The 16,464-nt window shown below is 37.1% G+C and overlaps 1 protein-coding gene and 1 pseudogene across 1 annotated transcript in view; one reads left to right on the top strand and one right to left on the bottom strand.

The window, feature by feature from the left end:
• The window catches only part of UBE2R2 (ubiquitin conjugating enzyme E2 R2), a 96,684-nt gene that overhangs the window by 20,165 nt on the left and 60,055 nt on the right, over positions 1-16,464 (top strand). The window lies entirely within an intron of this gene.
• LOC128780733 (large ribosomal subunit protein uL15-like) lies at positions 14,010-15,990 on the bottom strand (annotated as a pseudogene).

The following is a 16,464-nucleotide window of genomic DNA, read 5'->3' as shown; positions in this document are numbered from 1 at the left end:
GTCCATCAATAGATGAGTGGCTAAACCAACTATGGGACATTTACACAATGTAACTCTACTTGGCCGTAAATAAAAGGAAAATTTTACCCTTTACGATAGTGTGGGTGGATGTGGAGAACATTATGCTAAGTGAAATAAGCCAGTCAGAGAAAGACAAATACCATATGTTTTCACTCATGTGGAATCTAATGAACAAACTGAACTAACAGACAAAACAGAGACAGACATAGATGGAGAACAGATGACAGTGAGTGAGGCAGGGAGGTTTGGGGGGTGGAGGGATTGCACAAAAAGGAAAAAGGACTCATGGACATGGACAACACTGTGGTGATTGCTGGGGCTAGGGAGATATAAGGGGACTAAATGGTAATGGGAAATATATAATAAAGATTTAAAAAGAAAAAAAAAATGGGCAAAGGACCTGAACAGACATTTCTCCAAGGAGGACATACAGAGGGCCCAAAAACATACGAAAAAATGCTCAACATCATTAGCCATCGGAGCTGCAAATTTGCAAATTAAAACCACAATGAGATATCACTTCACATGGGTCAAAATGGCCATCATTAACACGTCAACAAACAACAAGTGCTGGCGTGGCAGTGTAAAAAGGGAACCCTAGTGTACTGTTGATGGGAAAGCAGAGTGGTTCAGCCATTGTGGTAAACAGTATGGAATTCCCTCAAAAAACTAAAAATGGAACTGCCTTTTGATCCCACTGCTGGAATTTTACCCCAGGAATCCTGAAACACCAATTCAAAAGAACCTATGCATCTCAATGTTCATAGCAGCGTTATTTACAATAGCCAAGTGCTGGAGACAGCCTAAGTGCCCATCAGTAAATGAGTAGATCAAAAAACTGTGGTACAGTTACACAATGGAATACTATACAGCAGAAAGAAGGAAGGAACTCCTACCTTTCATGACTGCATGGAGTGAAATGAGCCAGGTGGTGAAAGACAAAGACCATGTGGTCTCACCTCTAAGTGGAAGCTAATGAACAAAACAAATGAGCAAAATAGAAGCAAAGGCATGGAAACAAGGAACCAGATTGACAGTGACCAGAGGGGAAGGCAGAGTGGGTTAACGGGCAGGGAAGAAGGGGAAAGGTCCAGTCAAGGAACCTATATAAAGGACCCATGGATTTAGACAACAGGGTGGGGATTGACTGGGAGTGGGGGTGGGGTGCAGGTGGGTATGGTAGGGGAGAGTAACGGTGGGGGGGGGGGGGTTGGAACAATTGTAATAGAACAACAATAAAACAAATTGATGTTTGGGTGGTATATAAGCACATGCAAAGATGCTCATCATTAATCATTAGGGAAATGCAAATTAAAACCACAATAAGCATACTAGTTACATACCTTTTAGAATGGCTAAAATAATTGTACTGATAGTACTGAGTGTTGGTGAGGATGAAGAGTAACTGGAACTTTCATACTTTTGGTGAGAATGCAGACTCTGGAAAAGTCTGGCAGTTTATTACAAAGTTAAATATATAATTACCATATATTCCAACAATCCCACTTCTAAGAATTTTTTATAGAACAGTACAAACTTGTGTAAATACTAAGTTTATGCAAAAATATGAATGCAAATATTTATAGCAGTACTATTTTTAATTACCCAAGCTGGAAAAAAACCCAAATGTCCGTTGGTGGGTAAATGTGTAAGTAAACTGATAAATTTATATTATGGAATGCTATTCAGCAATAAAAAGGAAGCAACTGTTGATACACGAGTAACATAGATGAGTATCAAAGGCATTATGGCAGTCTCATAAGATTGCATTCTGAATAAGTCCATTTAGATGACATTCTGAAAAAGACAACTGTAGGCACACAGAACAGATCAGTCATTGCTAGGGCTTAGGGTTGGAGGGAGGGTCTGACTACAAAAGGGCAGTGTGAAAGAATTCTTTGGGGGTGTTGGAATTGTTTTGTATTCTATTTATGGTGGTGGTTATAAGAATCTATGCTAAAACTCATAAAAGGGTACACCAAGAAGTGAATATTGTGCTATATAAATTTAAAAAGTAAGCAATTGCAGATTTAATAATAAAGTTTCATTTTAAAAAGGTAAAGTAAGAAATTTTTAAAAATAAATGTTCTTGTAAAAATGCAGATTTTGTTATATTTTCTGGCTATTTACATAGATACACCTATTTCTGAGATTGAATGAGTTAAATAAGCAAAAAGCAGTTCATTGTCAGTCAGGGACTTCTAAAAGAGGCTATTGTAAGGGTCTACATCCATTCATATGTCCTGTGTTTATATCTCTATGACTGCTCTCTACAAACGTTAAGAATATCATGAAAAGATACAATTTTATTTTATCCTTGCTTTTTTAATTAAAAGGAAAAGATATCTAGGATTTTAGATTTTTTTTTTTTAATCCTTACCTGAGGATAAGTTTGGAGAGAAGGGAGAGAGAGGCAGGGAGAGAAACATCGATCCAGTTGCCTCTTGCGCACGCCCCCTCCCCTAAACCTCCTCACCTTCATTGGGACACCAACCCAACCCGCAGCCTAGATATGTCCCTTGACCAGATGACACTCCAACCAACTGAGCCAACCGGCCCAGTCACTTCTTGGATTTTTATGGGTTATGATTTTAGAGCCTACAAGCAACTTTACAGACTATAGCTTGAAGGGTGCCACTTTTCATACTTATTTCTCAGTGGAGTTAGAGAATAGGCATTATGTATTTTAGTGATGTTGGAGTTTTATTGTGATAATCCTCATTTTAGTACTAATTAACAGAGAGGTAGTATAATATAGTGGTTAAAAATACAGAGTCAGTGCCTTGGCTTGTGTGGCTCAGTGGATTGAATGTTGGCTTCGCTGGTTTGATTCCTGCTCAGGACACATGCCTGGGTTGCAGGCTGGGTCCCCCACTTGGGGATCTGTGAGAGGCAACCAGTTGTTTCTCTTGCACATTAATGTTTCTTTCCCTTCCTCTCTTCTAAAAATAAATTAATTTAAAAAAAGTCAGCTAGGTTCTAGTTCATGCTCTACAGCTATGACCTTTGACAAATGGTTTAACCTTAGTTTTTTTTGATCAGAGATATAGCATCTACCTTGCCAGGGATACTGTGAGGACTAAATATGTTAGTACATGTAAAAGTACTTAGCCTGTGCCTGCTTTGTAAAAAGCACTCAGTAAATTTTAGTTGCCATTAGTGTTAGCAGCACTGTTTTGAGTGGTATTTTTATTTTTTAAGTAATATATTTGCAAAGTAAAAAACAATGTAGAATATTAGGTAAAAAGTTTTATATGCCTACTACTACTCTACCAATTCCTCCCATGTTCCAGATCTTACTTCCTAGAGGTCTTTTTAAAAACTTATTTAAAAAATTATTTTTTAAGTTGTGATAAAATACGTAAAGTTTCCCATTTTAACCATATAGTTCAGTACTTAGTGCCATTGATTTGTAGTACTTTAAGATTTTATTTATTTTTAGACGGGGAAAGGAGGGAGAAAGAGAAGATGAGAAACATTGGTGTGTGTGATTGGTTGCTTCTTCTACACCCCCAACTGAGGACCTGGCCTGGAACTTAGGCATATGCCCTGACTATGAACCTAACCGGTGACCTTTTGGATCTCAGACTGGCACTCAATCCACTGAGCCACACCAGCGAGGGCTGATTTTTTATTGTAACAATAAGCTGTACTGATTTTAAGTGTGTGATTTGATTAGTTTTGACAAAAGTATACCTTTCATTTAGCCCTACCATAGTCAGATTGTAGAACATTTCCATCATTTCAGAAAGTTCCCTCATACCTATTTCCAATCATTTTCTTTCACACCATCCCAGGCAACCACAGTTGTTTTGTGTCACCTATCATCATAGCTCTAGATTTGCTTGTGCCAGAGGTTCATATAAATGAAATCATACAGTATGTATTCTTGGGTTTGGCTTCTGTTGCTCAACATAATGTGTTTGACATCCACATGTTACAAGTATAGTGTTCCTTTTGATGAGTCATACCCCATTGTATCATTATACCTTCATTTGTGTACCTGTTGATAAACATTTGTATTGCTTCCAGTCTTTGGCTACTCAGAATAAAGCTGTTATGAACATTTTTCCCCCCAATCCTCACCTGAGGATATATTTATTGATTTTAGACTGGGGGAGGAGAGAAGGAGAGAGAAACATCTATATGAGAAACAATGATCGATTGCTTCCTGTATGTGCCCTGGCTGGGAATCAAACCCGCAACCTAGGTATGTGCCCTGACTGGGAATTGAACCCACAACCTTTTTGTGTATGGGATGATGTTCCAACCAACTGAGCCACCTGGCCAGGGCATGAACATCCTTATTAAGGTCTTAGTTTATTTCTCTTGGTAAATACCTGGGTGTGGAATTTGTTGTATGTGCTTATTTCTGCTGTTTTATTTCTAACAGTGCTCTCGATATCTGAGTTTTAAAAACAACATTCTGTTTTGAGTCATGGTTGTAGTATATCTTATTTCTCTGAAGAAAAAAATATATATACAGTGGTGGGCAAAAGTAGGTTTACACTTGTAAGTATGGGAAACAATAAAGCTATTGTAACAATGGTAACCTGCATGTCTTTTTCTTTTTAAAATATTTTATTTATTTATTTTTAGAGGGGAAGGGAAGGACCAAGAGAAGAGAGAAACATCGATAGGTTGCCTTCTCCCATGCCCCCAACTGGGGACCTGGTCTGCAACCCAGGCATGTGCCCTGACTGGAATTGAACCAGCAGCCTTTCGGTTTGCAGGCCGGTGCTCAATCCACTGGGCCATGTCAGCCAGGGCTGCATGTCTTTTTCTATACGAACAACTGTAAACTTACTTTTGCCCACCCCTGTCTATATCTGTAAAGTTTACTTTTCCATTATAGACTGTTTACTTAAAGTTACCTGTTTTTGATAAGTATGTATTACTGATGGAAGGTTCATGTCCCGATGCGCTTCAAAAAAGGCAAGTATTCAAATGTCATAGTTTGGAGTAAGGGAAGATTTATTGATTAAGAGGCACCAGCTCTAGATGATGGGGTGGGTGAGGGCTCATAACTTTTGGCAAATCCATCCTAAGAGAGTTCAGAATTCAGGCATCTTTTATGTTTAGGGAAGGGAGGAGAGGTGGGATAGGAGACGTGTGACTCCTAGGGGCCAACAGGAGTCCAAGAAAGAGCAAGAAATCTCTGAATCTCTGTTCGCCTCATTGATCCCTGTTGATCTGAATAGATCTCGAGGCTTTGGCAAATCTTTGCCAAAAGCACGATCTTCAAGTAGAATTCCTCCAATAGTTAGTATATCTATAGCAGGAGCTATGCCTAAAGGCCATGTGAGAAAAGCAGGTTAGAATTGAGAGAGAGAGAGAGAGAGAGAGAGAGAGAGAGACCTTTCCACTCTGTTACATATATTTCATGATACTTGCTGTAGATGTCTGGTAATCTGTGATTATCTACTTAAGAGTTTTTTTGTCTTTTAATTGAGGTAACATACATTAAATTTCATATAACTTAAGTGTACAGATAATGAATTTTTGCCAAATAGTCCCTCATATATATTCACTTCCCAGAATGAGAGAAAACATTTTTAGTGCCCCAGGAGGCATCATTGTGCCACTTCCAAGTCAGAACACTCACTCCCCTATAACCACTAACTATTCTGATGACTTGAGCCACTGCAATTTAGATTTGCCTATTTTCAACATTATGAGAGTGAAATCGTTTCATTTTTTTCTTCTGTATTTGTTTGTTATGCATGCTTATACTTGTTTTTGTGGTTACTCTAGGTCAGAGTTTTTCAACCTTAGCAGTATTGACATTTGGTGCCAAATTTTTTTTTTCGCGGGGTGGTGGGAGCTGTCTTGTGTGTTGTATATAGGATGTTTAGCAGCATCCCTGGCTCACTACCCTCCAGATAAATAGTAACAACCTTCCCTCCCCTAGTTGTGACAACCAAAAATATTTCCAGGGATTGCTAAATGATCCCTGGGGGGCAAAAATCTCCCCTTGTTAAGAACCACTATCCTCAGTATTTCAATCTTCATTCCTAATTTACTAAACTTTAAGTGACTGCTTTTCAAAAAATGCAAGAGTTGTATAACAACTCAGCCTCTTTTTGCCCTTTGTGCTGTTGATGCACTGTTTGAGTTCTACATGTCTTCTAAATTTCAAAGGCAGTAGTATTGTTTTACATGATTATTATATTTAATCTTTGTATTGTAAAATAGGAGAATACCTCTCTCACACACGCACACTTAAAAAAGCTAACATCCTTGATAGCACACCACCCAGGTCAAGAAATACAACTTCTTTTTTTTAAAGATTTTATTTATTTATTTTAGAGAGGGGAAGGGAGAGAGAAAGAGAGGGGGAGAAACATCAATGTACGGTTGCTTCTCATGTGCCCCTAGTTGGGGACCCAGCCTGCAGCCCAGGCATGTGCCCTCCTGACTGGGAATCATTAACCCTTTGGTTCGCAGGCCAGCACTCAATCCACTGAGCCACACCAGCCAGGGCAAAAATAAAACTTTAAAGTCATCCCAGAATTCCTCCACATGTCCCATTTGATTATAATTCCCTCCTCCACTCCCAAATAACCACTTGGTAAGTTTCAAATCATACCATAATCATTCCTTATTTATAGTTTTATTACCAAGTGTGCATTACTAGACACTATGGTGTTATTCATTTTAAAAATTTTAGTATCTTTTAAGTCCCTTTTAATATACAGTTTTCTCCTCTGCTCCTTTTACTTTTCCATATAGTTTTTCTGTTGAAGAACCCCAGCCAGAGTTTGAATTTTACTGATTGCACAATCATGTTGCAGTTCAGCACTTTCCTTCATCCTTTGTGTTTATTGCAGATAGGTGCCTGGATTTAGAGACTTGGTCAGACACTGGTTCAATCCCTTTTGCATTACTATGGGCAGTGTTATATTCTTCTATCAGGTAGTATATTACTGGTTTTCTCTCTTTTTTATGATGTTAGCAGTTGGACTCAATGCAGATCTATTAATTTATTGGTATTGCAAAATAGCCAGACTTTATTATTTCATCCTTATTAGTTGGAATACTTTTTAAAGAGATGCTTCTGTTTGTCTATTTAGTTATCCAGAGGTACAGTTCATATAGGAAAGGTAGGATACAGGCATGATTCTTTTCCTTTATCATTTCAAGACACCAAATTAGTTCCCTGTTATCCTTTAAGAGAACCATAAAAATTATCATTAAAATTCAGGGACTCAAACATATTTGATAAGTTTTTTATCAATTGCTTTCATTAATGTAAATTGATGCTCAAATTGTTCTATCTTTGGCCAGTTAGCACTTCTTCAAGTTGGCTTCAGAATAACTTGAATCACTCCACGTAGTCTTTGTAACATCTTGCTATCTTGTATAACCAAGTGTTCCAGGTTTATCTTTTATATATCCTGTTCTAGATTTTTAAAGAGCTAGTTTCTCCAAGGAGCCCTGGTTTTAGTGGGAAATGGTATTTGAGAATGTAATCTGAGCATTGGGGATGCTCATTGCTGTGAGTTTTCATTGTGTCTAGGACAGAGTTAGCAGTGCTAGATATCTGAGATTTTTCTTTTCTTTTCTTTTCTTTTCTTTTCTTTTCTTTTCTTTTCTTTTGTAAAAAGCCATATAGCAGATATTTTAGGCTTTGTGGGCCAAAAGGCAAAGTCAGATATATTATACAGTTACTTATATATAATGAGGAAAAAACAATTCCCACAAATCTTCATTGACAAAATTAAAATTATAAATAATTGAGTGATTTTTTTGCAATGCAGGTCTACTAATGAAGGATGGAATTAATTTGGGAGAGTTAGATAATGCTTCACTTAGTTGGAGTTTACAGTTATTGTTTATTATCATTAAAATTGTTGTGAATGTTTATTTGTTACTGTTGATGTCTAATGAGATTTCCTCTTTGAAATGTGTTTTCCACCAGATTGGTACTACCAAATATAGACATTAGTATATAAGCCATGGGATTTTAATTGGGATATTCATTTCTTGGAAAGAAGGCATTCATAAAATTCTGTTAGATTCTTTTGATAATTGTCATTAGCATGTCATTATAGTGCAGATTAATCACTTCCAATTGAATGTTAGGTGGGAGCTCCTAAATTGCACAGTTAACTGCTGGATTTTAAAATACTATGTAAATTCCTATTGTATTTGGCTCAAGTTTTGAGAAACATTGCCGAAACTGTCCTTTGAGCTGAGAAGATATTTATTGCAAATTTGTGTGGGAATGGAGACCTCACTTTTTTAAACTTTTGATTGAACAGGAAGTATATAAAGCAGTTTCACATTACCTATGATTCCAACAGCTTTAGTTATAATTAAAATATTACAGACTTTATTGCAGTGTTTTACATATAAATAGTGTTTTCCTTCTAATTTCACTTTAAATTCATTAAGAAACACTATCAAGTTTGTAGAAAAAGGTAATTTCCAAAGTCATTCAGTGTTCTATAATAATGGTTCAGGCTTGTTTTTTCCTTTAGGAAAAATTTGAGTTCATTCCTGAGCTCAAAAAATCGCAATAAAATATGAACTGCCAGGCCACTGAACTGCTGTGTGGTGGGGCAAGGCAGGTTATTCAGCTTCTGTTTTGGAACTGATGATAGTTAAATCCATGAAAGTGAGTGAAATTTATCTTTTGGCAGTACTGGTTAATAAGCTGTGATGGATTCCCATATTTTCCACAAAGCACCTGTTGATGAATAGTACAGTGAATAACCATAGGCTTGAAACCTTCTTATATATTTTCACACGTTTTGTTAATTTGTTCAACTAAGTCTTTTTCTGTTCCACACATTTTTACTAGCATAACTTGTAATGTTTCTAAGCAGATTTACACTTCATGTTGTACTAAATTCATGGTTTTCTCAGGTTTGAAACTATTCTTTTTTTTTCTATGCCTTAATTATTATTTTTCTTTATTTTTATTAGACACTATTACAGATTCTCCCCCCTCCCCCTGCCCACTTCCCTTTTGCCCACCTCTACGTAGTCCCCACCCTCCTTCCCTCTGGTGGGCACTATTGTCTGTATTTATGGGTTATGCATATTATGTTTTTTGACTGATCCTCTCCCCTCCTTTTATTCAATCCTCCCCTTTCCACTCCCTGAAAATATTCTTTTCTGTAATTGTTTTCACATAGACTTTTATAAAGGCTAATTCTTTAGTCACTTTAAACTCTTTTGACTGAATGCTCAACTAAACAACTGAGTAGTAATACTTAACATCTGTTGACTCATCTAGAGCCAAGGAAACCCACTAGAAATTATTTGCCTTGTTTTTTAATTGACTATTGATGTTGCTCCTAATATCCTCAACTTGCTTGAATAACTGTTCTTTCTGAAAGGCTAAAAATCTTACTTTCTCTACACATTTCTTTGACTGCTGTAATCAAGCATGGTTTAATTAACTCGCCATCAGTAGATGTCTTCCCCTGCCAGGCTGACAAATAAGCCACTAAACATTTAGTTTGGTTGAGGTTTCTTTCTTTCTTTCTTTCTTTTTTTTTTTAAAGAAATTTTGCTGTGTTGAGATTCAGTTTAAAAATTTCTAATTTTTTTATTCCTTTCCTCTGAGTTGGGGACTGTAGTGATGAGTGTAATCTGGCAATGTCCATGTATAGTGTATTACATAATAAGATAGTGCTTTCCCATCTAATTTGATGAAAAAACACACTCCACCGTGCCTTAACAAGTATGGCATTTGAAGCTCACTTTTCTTGTTTTGACATGATGGATTAGTCATTCAAAAATAAAATAAAAATGTCACAATACAGCAGTATTTGTGACACTGAAAATGCTGTCAGATATAACCGCAGCACTGCAATTTGTACTGCACCATGACACACAGCACTGTGAAATGGTGGGGGCACACAAATAGTCTGTATTGCACCTACAGTCATTCATAAACGAGTGTGACTGTGTTTCTATAAAACTTTATTTTGTGGACACTGAAATTTGAATTTTATAGTATGTATTTTTTAAAAGATTTTATTATTTTTAGAGGAAGGGTAAAAGAGAGAGAGAGAGGGAGGGAGAGAAACATCAAAGTGCAAGAGAAACATTGATGAGTTGCCTCTCGCACAGTCCCAACAGGCAACCTGGCCTGCAACCCAGGCATGTGCCCTGACCGGGAATCAAACCCGTGACCTTTTGGTTCATAGGAAGACACCCAACCCATGGAGCCACACCAGTCAGGACTATAGTATGTATTTTTATGTCACAAATATTCTTTTGTATTTAATTACATATTTCCCTTTTTAGTGTTTTTCATTTCTTTCTATGGTGATATTTTTATTGGAGATAGTTTTCTTCAGCCTGAAGAACTTCTTTCAGTAAATTTTGTAGTGCGCAAGTCTGGTGGGAACAACCTCTCTCAGCTTTTGTTTGCCTGAAAACACCTTTATTTTTGGAAGTTTTTTTTTTTTCGTTTTTTTGGCTGGGTGTAGAATTCTAGGTTGGCTTTTTTTTTTCTTTTTAGCACGCTAAAATTAACGTTTCCTTGTTTTCTGGCTTCCTTATTTTATTCACACCCCCCCCCAGCTCAATTAAGATATAATTGACATATAACCTTGTGTAAGTTCAAGGTGTACACTGTGATAATTTGGTACATGTATATATTGCAAAATGATTATTACTGTAAGGTTAGTTAACACATTCTTTACCTCACATAATTACCATTTTTGCTGTTGTGATGGGAACATTAGAACTTTTTAAGATTTATTCTTAGCAACTTTCAAATATACAATACATTATTATTAACTATAGTCAACATGTTTTACATTAGATCCCCAGAACTTAATTCCTCTTATAACTAGAAGTTTGTACCCTTTGACCAACACCGCCTCATTCTCCATCCTCTTGTAACACCCCCTTCCCTATCTGTACTCTGATTCTGAGTTTAGCTTTTTTGGATTCCACATGTAAATGATATCATACAGTATTTGTATTTCTCTGATTTATTTCACTTAACTCAATGCCCTGAATATTAATCTATTGCATATATGTTGGCTTCCTTAATTTTTCTTTTTCTTTTTTTAAAGATTTAATTTATTTATTAAGATTTTATTTATTTGTTTTTAGAGAGAAGGGAAAGGGAAAGAGTGAAACATCAGTGTGTGGTTGCCTCTCGAGCGCCCCCTACTGGGGACCTGACCCACAACCCAGGCATGTCCCCTGACTGGGTATTGAATTGGCAACCCTTTGGTTTGCAGGCCAGCGCTCAATCCACTGAGCCACACCAGCCAGAGCTATTCATTTATTTTTAGAGAGAGGGGAAGGTAGAAAGAAAGGGAGAGAAACATCAAATAAGTTAGGTGCCAGTGGCATGCACCCTGACCATGGACTGAACCTGCATGCAGCTCAGGCATGTGCCCTGACGTGAAATCAAATCAGTGACCTTTCAGTTGGCAGGATGCCCAACAAACCAAGCCACACTGGTCAGAGCTCCTTAATTTTTTTTAACAAGTTAGTCATCAATACTATTATTGCTACTTTACAGTAATGTCTTCTTTCTTCTGGTTACTTTTACGATTTTCTCTTTGTTTTTAACAGTTTATGGTACGCCTGGGCATAGTGTTCTTTCCATTTATCCTGCTTCTGGTTCACTGAGCTTCTTAAATACGTGTAGGTATTTTTTCATCAGTTTTGGAAAATTCTTGTTCATTATCTCTTCAAATACTGCTTCTGCCCTGTCCTGTCTGTGTCTTCCATTTACTTATATATTAGACCCTTTATAACTCTCTTCTGTCTCCTATACTCACATCTGTCCTGTTCCTTTTCCCCTGTGCTTCAGTTTGGATGTTTTCCATTAACGTGAATTTGAGTTCACCAGTCCTGTTTGTTGCTGCCCCAAATCTGTTAAATCTACCCATTGAGTTCCAAATTCTAGATATTAAAGATTTAGGGTTTTTTTTAGATTTTACAATATAGTTAAAATTACTTGTTAAAATTTATTTTAAAATTCATTCTGTTCATCTTTTCCTCTTTTTTCTTTTAACATACTAATTGTCATTTTAAAGTCCTTGTTTGCTAATTCCAGTAACTGAGTCATCTGTGTATTTGTTTTTATACTGTTTTTCTTACCTTGATTATTAGTCATTATTCTGTCTGTCTGCTTATCAATTATTTATTATATGCCAGATATCACACATAAAAAAATCATAGAGAGGCTGGGAGGATATCTTTCTCCAAAGATATTTCCCTTGTTCTTAAGTAGAAAGGATGTGGGGCTGTTTTCTTCAAGCCAGTCAAGAATTTAAGTTGGGGCTTGGGTTGCGGGGGTGTGTAACCATTTGGTGTCTCCGGGCCACACTGGAAGAAGAAGAGTTGTCTCGGGCCACACATTAAATACAATGCAACATGTAATCACAAAAAAATCTCATAATATTTTAAGTAAATTTACAATTTTGTGTTGGGCCACATTTGTAGTCATCCTGGGCCGCAGGTTGGACACCCCTGATTACAGTTTTATTAAGACTGAGTCTATCTGTAGTTGCCTATGTGCTTTTGTTGTGTCCCTCTCTGGCCTTTTTAAAAAAATGTCTTTAATTTTTTTATTATGATTTTTTTATTCTTGAGAACATGCTTATTGATGTTAGAGGGAGGGGAGGGAGGGGGAGACAGAGGGAGAGAAACATTGATGTGAGAGAATATCATTGATTGATTTCCTCTCATACACGGCCAACCAGGGACTGCACCCACCACCCAGGTATGTGCCCTGACTGGGAACTGAACCCATGATCTTTGGGTTTACATGATGACAGTTCAACCAATGGAGCCATATGGGCCAGGGCCCCTCTCTGAAGTTTTTGATTGTGAGAGGTGAATCTCTGTCTCCTGAGCTTTGAACAACTACAGGAAATTGAATTCTGCCCTTTAGAGATTCTAAGTTTAGGTTTTTACCCCTGGACACCATGCAGCTATAAAATCTGAAGGGAGATTGTGTTTTAGTGCTAGCAGATTTCCATTGGGGAAAATTGGAAATGTGTTTTAAGCACTACTTGTTCTTCGTTCCAGCCCAATGTGACCACCAAAAATTGGGTTGATTTCTTTCTCTTAGTAGAGTCCCTCTCTCTGCGCCTAGTCTGATTTTTCAGCCTACCCTCAAAGTTGGTAAGTGCTTTCACCCCAAACCTACCCACTGCCCCCCAGAAAAAGAAAATGAAGAAGATGGCCATCAGTTTCTGGCTCACCAAAGAAGGGCTCTTCTCTTTCTGAAATTTTAGTTCAACTCTCCCTCCCTCTTTATTATTATGGTGGGAGTATTAGTTTCCTGTGAGCTATTACATCCTCCTTGGAAGCAGAACTGTCTTCTACTTAATAATATCTGAGTAGTGAACAAAAAGTTGATGAAATTCGAAGTGCATGGGTGGGGGTTGGCACCTTCTAACTGCTTTATAGGGTGATATTCTTGGCATTTTCCTAATGGAACCTCTCAGTGTTTCTGTCTGTAGGCCTTTCTTTTGGGCCCGTGAGTTTCCCCAGTGAGAGTTTTTATCTGGGGTAAAAAGGACTAACTGCTAGTATATTTTGTGAGCCACTGGAGGGAGGAGAATCTGGGTTGTCAACCATTAGCTTTATTAATTTTTCCTAATCCCCCCTGTTTGCAGAATGGAGTTCCTGCCCTAAATTGAGCCTAATTGGATGTTGACCAGCTTAAAGATTGTTTTTCACCTTCTCCAGAGAAAAGTGTCCATTTACTGACGTGTAAAAGTCAAGGAAGGAATCTGAGAGTCTAACTGCTTTGTAAATAAACTTTCAGGCAGTCTTTCTCCTCCTAGCTGTCTTCTCCCATTTCCAGAACTATTTGATGCTTCTGGTTCTCCAGAGTTTGGGGGTATTGTTTGTGTAAATTATGTTGGTTTTCTGCTTTTCCCACTACCAGTTTGAAATTTGGCTTTCTCAGTTAGATTAATTTCTTTTCCATCTGCATTCTACTGTCCACAGTTTAATTGCTATTGTCTTTGTCCTTGTGGGTGTATGCTTTTTAAGGAAAAGTCCCTATATTTGAACTTTTAGTGGGTTTTGTGACTGAGCAAAAATAGAGTTGTATCTGTTCAGCCTATAGTACAAAACTCATAAGATATAAAAGGATACATATAACAAAAAGTTTGAATATCGATTTGAAATGTCATTTCCATTTATCATAATCCAAATTCTCTTGTTTTGGAAGAGACAAAACAAGAACTCTTGTCTCTTATTTACTTGGGTCTATTTCTGTTGATCGCTTCATTAATCTCTACCTAGTTTTACTTATTTTGGTTTAGGATATATTTTTAATGTCTGTTAGGGTTATTTCCCTCTCATTACTTTAGTTTTTCTTCTGAGAAATTTCTGGGCTGTTTCTTAGTTTTTTTGTGTGAACCTTTGAATCAAGGTTTCCCCAAAATCCTTTTAGTATTTTTTGTCATTGCATTAAATTTATAAATTAATTTGGAGGATGTTGACATCTTGACAATACTAAAAGCTTTGTGACCTTTCATTAAAATTTTTTAAAATTAGAGTCAACATACAATATTATATTGGTTTTAGGTATACAAAGCAGTGATTAGACATTTATATAACTTAGGAAGTTGATAACCCCAGTAAGTCCAGTACCCATCTGGTAGCATACATAGTTATTACAATATTACTAACTGTATTCTCTGTGCTGAACTTTACATCCCTGTGACTTTTTATAAAGGGCAATTTGTGCATCTTTATTCCTTTCCCCCCCTTTTCACCCTTTCTTCCAACCCCCTTTCTGACAGCCATCAATTTGTTCTCTGTAACTATTAGTTTAATTCTGTTTTATTTGTTCATTTTCTTGTTAGTTTTTAGATTCTACATATAAGTGTAATTAGGGTATTTGTCTCCCTCTGTCTGACTTATTTCACTTAGCACAATACTCTCTAGGTCCATCCAAATGACAAGATTTCATTTTTTTTTTAAATGGCTGAGTAATATTTCATCGTTTATGGGCCACATTATCCATTCGTCTATCAGTGGACACTTAGGTTGCATACATATCTTGGCTATTGTAAATAATGCTGCAGTGAACATAGGGGTGCATGCTTTTCTGAATTAGTGTTTTGGATTTTTTCGGATGAATACCCAGAAGTATAATCATTGGGTCATATGGTAGTTCTGTTTTTACATTTTTGAGGAACCTCCATGTTGTTTTCCATTGTGACTGGACCAATTTACAATCCCACCAACAGTGCGGGAGGGTTGCCTTTTCTCCCCATCCTCGCCAAAACTTTGTTTGTTTGTTTTTTGACAAAAGCATTTGTGAACATTTAATGAACTTCCCTCTGTGTGGCTTCAAGCTACCAGGACATAGCTCCCCCCCACCCCCTGCCCCCAAACACTCTTAATCTTCTCTTCAGCTTTTCTGCTGAAGAATTTGGCCTTAACAATGACAGACTGCTTGGGGACCTTTCCCTTCCCCAGAACTTTGTAGTAGTAGACTGATTGTACCACATTAATGATAGGAGCAGCTCCAGTCTTGTTTTTGGCAGCATTTACCTGTGTCCGCTAACTGACCAAGGTCAACAGTTTATCAAGGTTGCCAGTTGGACAGAAGTTCTATTGCCTCTTTAAGTGGTGATGCCTCATACCAACTTTCCCAAAGTAACCTGGGTAATACTTGTTGAAGTTGATCCTGTACTAATGCAAGCCACCAGCATTACCTCAGCCTCCTGAGTGCTCCTTGTACTTGCCGATGTGGCCGTGGCTCACGTGGCCCCAAAGTTCCCAAGTGTTCCTCAATCTGGATGGCATTGTAGGTAGCTGAGATGCAAGAGCAGCTTGTTGATTTATTGATGATAGCCATTCTGACAGGTGTGAGGTAATACCTCATTTTGATTTAATTTGCACTTTTCTGATTATTAGTGATGTTGAGCATCTTTTCATACATCTATTGGCCATCTATATGTCCTCTTTGGAGAAAAATTTTGGGGGGTTCTCTGCCCACTTTTTAGATCAGATTGTTTTTTGGAGGGGTGGTTATATATGTATATTTTGCACATTAACCTGAAATATCTTTTGAGAATATTTTCTCCCATTTGGTAGGTTGCCTTTTTGTTTTGTCAATGGTTTTCTTTCCTGTGCAAAAACTTTTTAGTTTGATGTGCTCCCATTTTGTTTATTTTTATTTTGTTTCCCTTCCCAAAGGAGACATATATTTAAAAAATACTGATAAAAATTAGGTCAAACAGTTTACTGCCTGTATTTTCTTCATGAGTTTTATGGTTTTAGGTCTTAACATTATGTTTTTAATCCATTTTCAGTTTATTCCTGTATATGGTATAAGACAGTGGTCTAATTTCATTTTATTCCTGTATCTGTCCAGTTTTCCCAATAACATTTATTGAAGAGACTGTCATTACCCCACTGTATATTCTTGCCTCCTTTGTCATGTATTAATTGACCTTATAGGTATGGGTTTATTTATGGGCTCTC

This window comes from Desmodus rotundus, chromosome 1 (genome assembly GCF_022682495.2).
Source record: "Desmodus rotundus isolate HL8 chromosome 1, HLdesRot8A.1, whole genome shotgun sequence".
In the NCBI taxonomy this organism is placed as follows: Eukaryota; Metazoa; Chordata; class Mammalia; order Chiroptera; family Phyllostomidae; genus Desmodus; species Desmodus rotundus.
Note: the sequence above shows the minus strand (reverse complement) of the source record. Positions and strands in the feature narration are given on the sequence as shown.